The following is an 11,379-nucleotide window of genomic DNA, read 5'->3' on the forward strand; positions in this document are numbered from 1 at the left end:
ACAGGGACAAGTGTGTGCTGTGCTCTTTTACCCTGGTCTCTATTCTTTCTGGTGATGTGTATGTTCTGCCTCTGGTCTCTATTTGTTCTGGTTATGTGTATATTCAATTATTTCATTGAACAATCCAAAGTATCACCCATGGTTATTTTACAATTCATCATAGAACCTAAGCCATACCTGCCATATATGTTTGTTAAACACTTAAACTGAAATAGCATGAGGTGGTGTGTGGGGTAAAGAACAAATGGCTCAGAATTTAGAAAATTCAGGCTCTAGCTCAGATCGGCCACTAGCAGGTGGCACTGAGTAATTCACTTCATGTCCCTGAGCCTTCCTCATCTATAAATGCATAAGTTGGACTAAGTCCAGTCTCTTCCAGTCAATTCTATGAAAATCAAGTTTGCATCTATAGATTCCTTCCAGCAATTACCTTCAAAATCTCTCCCTAAAAGTTCACAACATCTCAGGTCTGTTGACCAGGAGCACCAGTTTTGAGCTTCTACAGGCAGAAATACCAGCTAAAATCTTACCGTTGAACAAGTTTGGTGAGGCAACTATCGCTGACCTGGGAAGTGACCAGTGCAACCTGTACCACTGACACTGCCATATCTGCCACCACACTGCCCCAGAAAATTGGGGCACCTTCTGCCACAATCCTCTGTAAAAATTCCCTTTTGACCTGCACCTCTAGGGCAGGTGCCTATACCCTAGTTGCAAGGTAGGCTGGGAGAGCAAGTAGGTGGCATTATATTGTGAAAGAATTCCTTAAACATAGGAGGGAGAGTCCACGTGCTGGACAGCCAAAAATAATGACAAACATCCACTTTAAATATTATATCTCCACTATTATAATCCCTATTTTTCACATCAGGAAATGTAGGCTTAGCAAGGTTAACTGACTTGCCCAAGGTCACAGAGACGGCAAACAGCTAAGTCAGTCTGTCTGATGCCAATAACTCTCTGCTTCCCTCAGGTTCAATAGCTTCCACTGAATGGAGACTTCAGGGACAGGTGAATTTGTACAGGTGAGAATGTAGGTTTCATTCATCTTCATCATCCTCATTATTGTCATCACCATTAGCATGATATTTGAAGATAGAATCTACAAAGTTGTGACTCAGTCATCAATCTATCCACAAACCCCCAAGTCACCAGGATGTACCTGTTGATATCAATAGAAAGGAAGACATATTTTGATTAAAACATTTACAAAGTAGTTCCCATAGACAGAAATAAAAATAAACATCTCTGATCTGGGGCAAAGTCATATCTCGTAAGGAGCCAAAGTTCAACACAAGGCCAATGTTGTAAGTACTTTTTTTGTCTCCTAAAGCAGCTACCATTTTGCACCTAAACTCAGTAACAACAAATTTCCAAACTGCAAACTGTCTCCCTGCACCTGTTTTCATTGCAATTATGAAAGAGGAAAGCTGCTGGTCCTCTGATAATAACTCAGCCCAGTTGAGAGAACACTGCACACTTAAAGAGTAGAAAAGAAAAAAGGAGATTAGTCCCCTTCCCCCTCTACACACACTCTCAAACTGCATTTTCCCAGAGCATAAGAGCGTTGCTATACAGTCAATTCATGGCTGTATGTGGAAAGGGAGGAGAGAGAGAAGGGCAGAATGGATAAATTAAATCTATGTGTAGCCCCCAAACCACATCCTACGGTTATGAACATCAGCCTCTTTTACCATGACCCCCAGGCTAGAATTGAAAACAAGAAACAAAATCTTTAATAGGGGTTGCTTTCCCTGCCCTCCCTCCAGCCCTGGCCACCAGTCCTCTTCAGTAGAGGAGGTAATAAGCAGATAAAAGATCCAAAAGCCAGCACAAAGGGAATGGCAGGGAGACTCTGATGGCTGAGTCAATCCAGGGAAACAGCTACTCACTTCTGAAGGAACCAAGGATCAGCTACCCTCTTGCTCCCCAAGCAGCAACCTTCATGTGGTTATATGCAAATCCTGAGCTTTGATCCATTTCTAGAAAGTTCTGATGTCCCTAAAACCACATGTATAATCTATTCCACCTCACTGGAGAAAGCACGTGAAATAAGTGTGATCATTGTCCTTTGTCATATGATTCTAGTTTAAACACACTCTTTCCAGTTTCCTACTCCAACCCTAACTATTCATTGCACTGATCATAATAATTCACCTAAAATGAGCAATAAAAGGAGCAGATCCAGGACTTCACCAAAGCTTAGGCCTGCTAGCAATCTACTTTTACTCCATGCCTTTGCCATTGCGAATAAGGCCTCTTGGTCCATCAGAGCTGCACTCCTTGGAGACAGAAAGCAAAAACAACAGACAAAAAGAATGGATTCCCAGAGCAGTCATTTCTCCAACTGCCCTATACTGAAAATTCCCTACTCTTGGTGAGAAGGAGCCCACCAAGAGACTACTTAAAGTTCAGACACCGAGGGAATTCTGAGAGAAACTTTCATATCCTGAATGATTAAGAATGGTGTCTTTTTTAAAAATGAACTATAGTTGATTTACAATGTTGTGTTAGTTTCAGGTATACAGCAAAGTGATTCACTTATACATATATATACATATTGTTTTTCAGATTCTTTCCCATTATGGTTTATTACAGGATATTGAATATAGTTCCCTGTGCTATACAGCAGGACCTTTTTCTTTATCTATTTTTTATATAGTAGTGTGTATCCGCTAACCCCAAACTCGTAATTTATCTGTCTCCTACCTCCTTTCGCCTTTGGTAACCATAAGTTTCTTTTCTATGTCTGTGAGTCTGTTTCTGTTTCATAAATAAGTTCATTTGTGTTATTTTTTGGATTAAGAATGGTGTCTTTTAAAACAAACAATAATTGTTATACTTGTAGACTCTTCAATTGCCAACCATGCTAACATTATTTTTGATAATCAATGGATTATCAAAACAGGAGGAACATTTGTAGTGATTTTAAAGTAGTGGAATAAATTTTAGAAGGTTCTGTTGCTCTCGTTTGTAGCCTGGATTGCCCTAATATATCTCACACATCCAAGGGTTAAAATACTATGAGCAATATAATGAATGGACCCAGTAATGAATCAACAAAAGAATTTTGAGGCCTGCCTTGGGTTCGTCACTCTGAGAAGATGAGCTAAATTTGGGAATGTAGAAGGACTGTCATGATAGAAGAGTAAGAATTGCCCCAGATCACACAGCCAGGTCAAGAACTTGGTCCTCTGACTGTACTCAGAGCACTTTCCCCTCCACTGTTTGAACTTCATGCTTAAAGAACAGACACATCTATTCGATGAGGGAAAAAAATTGTTATGAGATAGCATCACTAACTGAAAACAACCCACGTAGATTGAGGATTGTACACGATGAAGCTCCATCTTTACTGCTCTTGCCCCAATTTTTAAAAAAAATAAATTTATTTATTTATTTATTTAATCTTTGGCTGCGTTGAGTCCTCGTCCCTGTGCACAGGCTTTCCCTAGTTGTGGCGAGCGGAGGTCACTCCTCGCTGCGGTGTGTGGGCTTCCCGTTGCGGTGGCTTCTCCTGTTGCAGAGCACCGGCTCCAGGCGCACGGGCCCAGCTGCTCCACGGCATGTGGGATCCCCCCGGACCAGGGCTCAAACCCGTGTCCCCTGCCTTGACAGGTGGACTCTGAACCACTGCGCCACCAGGAAAGCCCCCCAATTTTTTAATTATTTTATTCTATTTGTTTAAACTGAAAACAAAAACAAACAACCATTCCTCCTAACCCCACTTTCCACCTCTGGCAACCATCAATTTGTTCTTTATATAGATGAGCTTGGTTTTCAAGATTTTTTTTTTTTGGATTCCACATATAAGAGAGATCATACAGTATTTATATTTCTCTGTCTGACTCATTTCACATAGCAAAATGATCTTGAGGTCCATCCATGTGGTCGCAAATGGCAAGATTTCATTCTTTTTTATGGTTGAATAATATTCCATTGTGTACCTTTATCCATTCATCCATCAATGGACACTTAGGTTGTTTCCATATCTTGGCTATTATAAATAATGCTGCAATGAGGATGGGGTGTATATATCTTTTTGAGATAGTGTTTTCTTTTCTTTTCTTTTCTTTTTTGGATAAATAACCAGAAGTGGAAAGGCTGGATCATATGGTAGTTCTAGTTTTAATTTTTGAGAAAACTCTATACTGTTTTCCACAGTGGCTACACCAATTTACATTCCAACCAACAGTGCACAAGTGTTCCCATTTCTATACATCCTCACCAACATTTGTTATTTGTTGTCTTTTTGAAAATAGCCATTCTAATAGGTGTGAGGTGGTGTCTCACTGTGGTTTGAATTTGCATTTTCCTGATGGTTAATGACGTAGAGCATATTTTCATGTATCTGTTGGCTATCTGTATGTCTTCTTTAGAAATGTCTATTCAGATCTTCTACCCATTTTTGTGAGGGACTTCCCTGGTGGCACAGTGGTTGGGACTCTGTTCTCCCAATGCAGAGGGCCCGGGTTCAATCCCTGGTCCCACATGCATGCAGCTAGGAGTTCCCATGCCATAACTGGATGGCCCGCATGCCACAGCTGGGGAGCCACAACTAAGGAGCCCACGAGCTGCAACTAAGGAGACTGCCTGCCACAACTAAGACCCGGCACAACCAAATAAATAAGTAAATTGTTTTTAAAAAGTGGTGAGAGTAGGCATCCTTGCCTTGCTCCTGATCTTAGAGGAAAAGCTTTCAGCTTTTTATCATTGAGTATGATACTGGCTATAGATTTGTCATATATGGCCTTTTTATGTTGAAGTACATTCCCTCTATACCCACTTTGTTGAGAGTTTTTTTCATAAGTGGATGTTGAATTTTGTCAAGTGCTTTTTCTGCAACTGTTGAAGTGATTACATGGTTTTTATCCTTCATTTTGTTAATGTGGTGTATCACACTGACAGATCTACAAATGTTGAACCATCTTTGGATCCCTGGAATAAATCCCAGTTGATCATGGTGTATGATCCATTAATGTATTGTTGAATTTGATTTGCTCATATTTTGTTAAGGATTTTTTTAACCTATGTTCAGCAGGGATATTGGCCAATTCTTGTGGCAGGCAGCCTTGTCTGGTTTTGGTATCAGGATAATACTGGACTTGTAATATACGTTTGAAAGAGTTCCTTCCTCTACTAATTTTTGGAAGAATTTGAGAAAGATTGGTATTAATTCTTCTTTGAATGTTTGGTAGAATTCACCAGCAAAGCCATCAGGTCCTGGATTTTTGTTATTGCGAGGCTTTTGGTTACTTATTCAATCTCCTTACTGGTCTGTTGAGATTTTTCTATTTTTTCATGATTAAGTATTGATAGGTTATATGTTTATAGAAATTTATCCATTTCCTCTAGGTTGTTCAATTTGTTGGGGTATAATTGTTCATAGAAGTCTCTTATGAACCTTTGTATTTCTGTGGTATCAGTTGTATATATCTGCTCTTTAATTTCTGATTTTATTTGAGTCCTGTCTACTTTTCCTGGGGAGTCTCGCTAAAGTTTGTCATTTTTGTTTACCTTTTCAAAGAATCAGCTATTAGCTTCATTGATCCTTTCTATTGTCTTTTTAGTCTCTACTTCATTTATTTCTACTCTAATCTTTGTTATATCTTTCCTTTTACTAACTTTGGGTTTTGTTTATTCTTTTTGTATTTCCTTGAGGTGGAAAGTTGGTTTGTTTATTTCAGATTTTTCATGGTTTTTTTTTCCATTTGGGGTATAGTTAATAATATTATATTGGTTTCAAGTGTACAACATAGTGATTCAAAATATTATAGATTATACTTCATTTGAAGTTATTATAAAATATTAGCCAAATCCCTTGTGCTATACCATACATCCTTATAGCCCATTTATTTTCTACATAGTGGTTTCTACCTCTTAATCTCCTATTGCTGTCTTCCCCTCACTCCACCCTCTCCCCACTAGTAACCACTAGTTTGTTCTCTGCATCTGTGAGTCTGTTTCTGTTTTGTTATGTTCATCCAATTGTTTTATTTTTTAGATTCCACATATAAGTGATCACGTAATGTATTTGTCTTTCTCTAACTTATTTCACTAAGCATAATACCCTCCAGGTCAATCCAGCATGTTGCAAATGACAAAATTTCATTCTTTTATGGCTGCGTAGTATTCCATTGTATATATAGACCACATCTTCTTTCCCTGTTCAGCTGTTGACAGACACTTATGTTGCTTCTATGTCTTGGCTATTGTAAATAGAGCTGCTGTGAACATTGGGGAGCATGTATCTTTTCAACTTAGTGTTTTCATTTTCTTCAGATATATACCCAGGAGTGGAATTGCTGGATCATATTGTAGTTTTATTTTAGTTTTTTAAGGAACTTCTATACCGGTTTCCACAGTGGCTGCACTGTAAATTGGTAAATTCCCACCAAAAGTGTACAAGTGTCCCCTTTCCTCCACATCCTCACCAGCATTTGTTATCTGTGGTCTTTTTGATGATGGCCATTCTGACAAATATGAGGTGAAATAAAAACCATCATGCATTGTTGGTGGGAATGTAAAATGGTACAGCTTCTGTGGAAACAGTTTGGCAATTCCTCAAAAAAGTTAAATGTAGAATTACCATATGACCCTGAAATTCTACTCTTAGGCACATACCCCAAAGAACTGAAAATAGGCACTCAAACTAAACTTGTTCATGCATGTTCATGACATTCACTGTAGCCAAAAGGTGAAAACAACCCAAATGGCCAACAACAGATGAATGGATAAACAAATACAGTGGAATATTATTTGACTATAAAATGAAATGGAGTATTGTTACATGCTACAACTTGAATGAACTTCAAAAACATTAAGTGAAAGAAGCCAGACACAAAGATCACATATTGTGTGATCCCTTTTATATGAAATATCCAGAACAGGTAAATCCAAATAGACAGAAAGCAGGTTGGTAGTTGACAAGAGCTGGAAGGAGAGGGGAAAGGAAAGTGATTACTTTATGAGTATGAGGTGTTATTCTTGGGTGACGAAAAGGTTTTGAAACTAGAGAGAGGTATTTGTTGCACAATATTGTGAATGTACTCATGTCACTTAATTGTATACTTTAAAAAGGTTAATTGTGTATTGTGTTAATTTCACCTCAACAAGAAAAAGTTCACTTGAATTCTAAAAATTAGAGCTTCACCATTATTTGAAAAACTTGAAAAGTTAATTTCCTTTGTCAGTAAAAGGAAAGAAAGAGCTGTTAAAGTCTTTAAATGTAATTTCAACTACTGCAAACTTCTCAGTTGTGTTAAAATTTGCTTTGTATTTTGTATCATATATGTTTGAACAAGGTTTCTCACTGATGCTGGTTCTCAATAATCTTGAATAATAATGAATAATCTTGAATCAATAATCTTGATTATCAGGAGAATGTCTTGGAGGAGCTTCAAGATGGCGGAAGAGTAAGACGCGGAGGTCACCTTCCTCCCCACAAATACATCAGAAATACATCTACATTGTGGGAAGCAGTCAGCCTTGAGAGCAGGCTGCGGACATGCCAGGCATGCCGCCGCTGCTTGAAGGGACTGTCCCTACTTGTTCCCCTCCTTGTTCCATTCCATGGGAGATAAATCACCAGGGCCCAGAAATCAGAAAGAATGTAAAATGAGACAAGCAAAGTTGTCTCCCCGCTGCATGTGCAGGTTATTTTTGATGATTCTGGGTTTATGGGTTTTCTCCCAGGGAAGTTAACCCTGAGCCGAGACAGTCTGTAGATAATGTAAACCACCATCTGGCAACCTTCCCTTTTCTAGTCTATATAATCTGCAACTGTAGCACAATAAAATTTGCCTTGCAACCATCAGTTGTCTTGGTCCTTCTGACCCCATTCGTCGGTGCTATTTCAGTTCCTTACCCCTTCCCTTCTGACCCTGGGCGGTGAGATCCTCTTTCTCCGGCTGGTCCGCGGCACTACATGAGGAACAGCTCCTACAGAACACCTACTGAACACTGGAAGAAGACCTCAGACCTCCCAAAAGGCAAGAAACCCCCCACGTACCTGGGTAGGGCAAAAGGAAAAAGAAAAAACAGAGACAAAAGAATAGGGACGGGACCTGCACCAGTGGGAGGGAGACATGAAGGAGGAAAGGTTTCCACACACTATGAAGCCCCTTCGTGGGCGGAGACCGCGGATGGCGGAGGGGGGAAGCTTCGGAGTAGTGGAGGAGAGCACAGCAACAGGGATGCGGAGGGCAAAGTGGAGAGATTCCCACACAGAGGATCGGTGCCGACCAGCACTCACCAGTCCGAGAGGCCTGTCTGCTCACCCCGGGGCGGGCGGGGGCTGGGAGCTGAGGCTCGGGCTTCGGAGGTCGGATCCCAGGGAAAGGACTGGGGTTGGCAGCGTGAACACAGCCTGAAGGGGTTAGTGCACCACGGCTAGCCGGGTGGGAGTCTGGGAAAAAGTCTGGAGCCGCCATAGAGGCAAGAGACTTTTTCTTCCCTCTTTGTTTCCTGGTGCGCGAGGAGAGGGGATTAAGAGCGGTGCTTAAAGGAGCTCCAGAGACGGGCACGAGCCGTGGCTGAAAGCACGGACCCCAGAGACAGGCGTGGGACACTGGGGCTGCTGCTGCCGCCACCAACAAGCCTATGTGCGAGCGCAGGTCACTCTCCACACCTCCCCTCCTGGGAGCCTGTGCAGCCCACCACTTCCAGGGTCCTGGGATCCAGGGACAACTTCCCTGGGAGAGCGCACGGCGAGCCTCAGGCTGGTGCAACGTCACGCCGGCCTCTGCCGCCGCAGGCTCGCCCCGCATCCGTACCCCTCCCTCCCCCGGCCTGAGTGAGCCAGAGCCCCCGAATCAGCTGCTCCTTTAACCCTGTCCTGTCTGAGCGAAGAACAGTCACCCTCAGGAGACCTACATGCAGAGGTGGGGCCAAATCCAAAGCTGAACCCCAGGAGCTGTGCAAACAAAGAAGAGAAAGGGAGATTTCTCCCAGCAGCCTCAGGAACACTGGATTAAATCTCCACAATCAACGTGATGTATCCTGCATCTGTGGAATACCTGAATAGACAACAAATTGAGGAGGTGGACTTCGGGAGCAACAATATATATATATATTTTCCCCTGTTTCTCTTTTTGTGAGTGTGTATGTGTATGCTTCTGTCTGTGATTTTGTCTGCATAGATTTGCTTTTACCATTTGTCCTAGGGTTCTGTCTGTCCGTTTTCTTTTGTTTTATTTCTTTTAGTATAGTTTTTAGCGCTTGTTATCATTGGTGGATTTGTTTTTTTGGTTTGGTTGCTCTCTTCTTTCTTTTTTAATTACTTTAAAAATATGTTTTAATAATTTTTAATAACATTATTTTATTTCATTTTATTTTATTTTATCTTTTTCATTCATTTTTTCTTTTTTTTCTCCCTTTTATTCTGAGCCATGTGGACGACAGGCTCTTGGTGCTCCACCCTGGCATCAGGGCTGTGCCTTTGTGGCAGGAGAGCCAAGTTCAGGACATTGGTCCACAAGAGACCTCCCCACTCCATGTAATATCAAACGGTGAAAATCTCCCAGAGATTTCCATCTCAACACCAAGACCCAGCTCCGCTCAATGACCAGCAAGCTACAGTGCTGGACACCCTATGCCAAACAACTGGCAAGACAGGAACACAACCCCACCCATTAGCATAGAGGCTGCCTAAAATCATAACAAGGTCACAGACACCCCAAAACACACCACCAGATGTGGACCTGCCCAGCAGAAAGACAAGATCCAGCCTCATCCACCAGAACACAGGCACCAGTCCCCTCCACCAGAAAGCCAACACAACCCACTGAACCAAACTTAGCCACTGGGGGCAGACACCAAAAACAATGGGAACTATGAACCTGCAACCTGCGAAAAGGAGACCGCAAAAACAGTAAGTTAAACAAAATGAGAAGAAGGAGGAAAAAAAGCAGATGAAGGAGCAAGGTAAAAACCCAGACCTAACAAATGAGGAAATAAGCAGTCTACCTGAAAACGAATTCAGAATAATGATAGTGAAGATGATCCAAAAACTTGGAAATAGAATGAAGAAAATACAAGAAACGTTTAACAAGGACCTAGAAGAATTAAAGAGCAAACAAACAATGATGAACAAACAATAAATGAAATTAAAAATTCTCTAGAAGGGATCAATAGCAGAATAACTGAGGCAGAAGAATGGATAAGTGACCTGGAAGATAAAATAGTGGAAATAACTACTGCAGAGCAGAATAAAGAAAAAAGAATGCAAAAAAAAAAAAAGAACTGAGGACAGTCTCAGAGACCTCTGGGACAACATTAAACCCACCAACATTTGAATTATAGGGGCACCAGAAGAAGAAGAAGAAAAGAAAGGGACTGAGGAAATATTTGAAGAGATTAAATTTGAAAACTTACCTAATATGGGAAAGGAAATAGTTAATCAAGTCCAGGAAGCACAGAGAGTCCCATACAGGATAAATCCAAGAAGAAACATGCCAAGACACATATTAATCACACTATCAAAAATTAAATACAATAAAAAATATTAAAAACAGCAAGGGAAAATGACAAATAACATACAACGGAATCCCCATAAGGTTAACAGCTGATCTTTCAGCAGAAACTTTGCAAGCCAGAAGGGAGTGGCAGGACATAATTAAAGTGATGAAAGGGAAAAAGCTACAACCAAGATTACTCTACCCAGCAAGGATCTCATTCAGATTTGACGGAGAAATTAAAAGCTTTACAGACAAGCAAAAGCTAAGAGAATTCAGCACCACCAAACCAGCTTTACAACAAAGTGCTAAACGAACTTTTCTAGTCAGGAAACACAAGAGAAAGAAAAAGACTACAATAACAAACCCAAAACAATTAAGAAAATGGTAAAAGGAAAATACATATTGATAATTACCTTAAATGTCAATGGATTAAATGCCCCAACCAAAAGACATAGACTGGCTGAATGGATACAAAAACAAGACCCGTATATATGCTGTCTACAAGAGACCCACTTCAGACCTAGGGACACATACAGACTGAAAGTGAGGGGATGGAAAAAGATATTCCATGCAAATGGAAATCAAAAGAATCTGGAGTAGCAATTCTCATATCAGACAAAATAGATTTTAAAACAAAGACTCTTACAAGAGACAAAGAAGGACACTACATAATGATCAAGGGATCAATCCAAGAAGAAGATATAACAATTGTAAATATTTATGCACCCAACATAGGAGCACCTCAATACATAAGGCAAATACTAACAACCATAAAAGGGGAAATCGACAGTAACACAATCATAGTAGGGGAGTTTAACACCCCAATTTCACCAATGGACAGATCATCCAAAATGAAAATAAATAAGGAAACACAAGCTTTAAATGATACATTAAACAAGATGGACTTAATTGATATTTATAG

Source organism: Mesoplodon bidens (assembly GCF_964165515.1).
Source record: "Mesoplodon bidens genome assembly, chromosome: 11".
NCBI lineage: Eukaryota > Metazoa > Chordata > Mammalia > Artiodactyla > Ziphiidae > Mesoplodon > Mesoplodon bidens.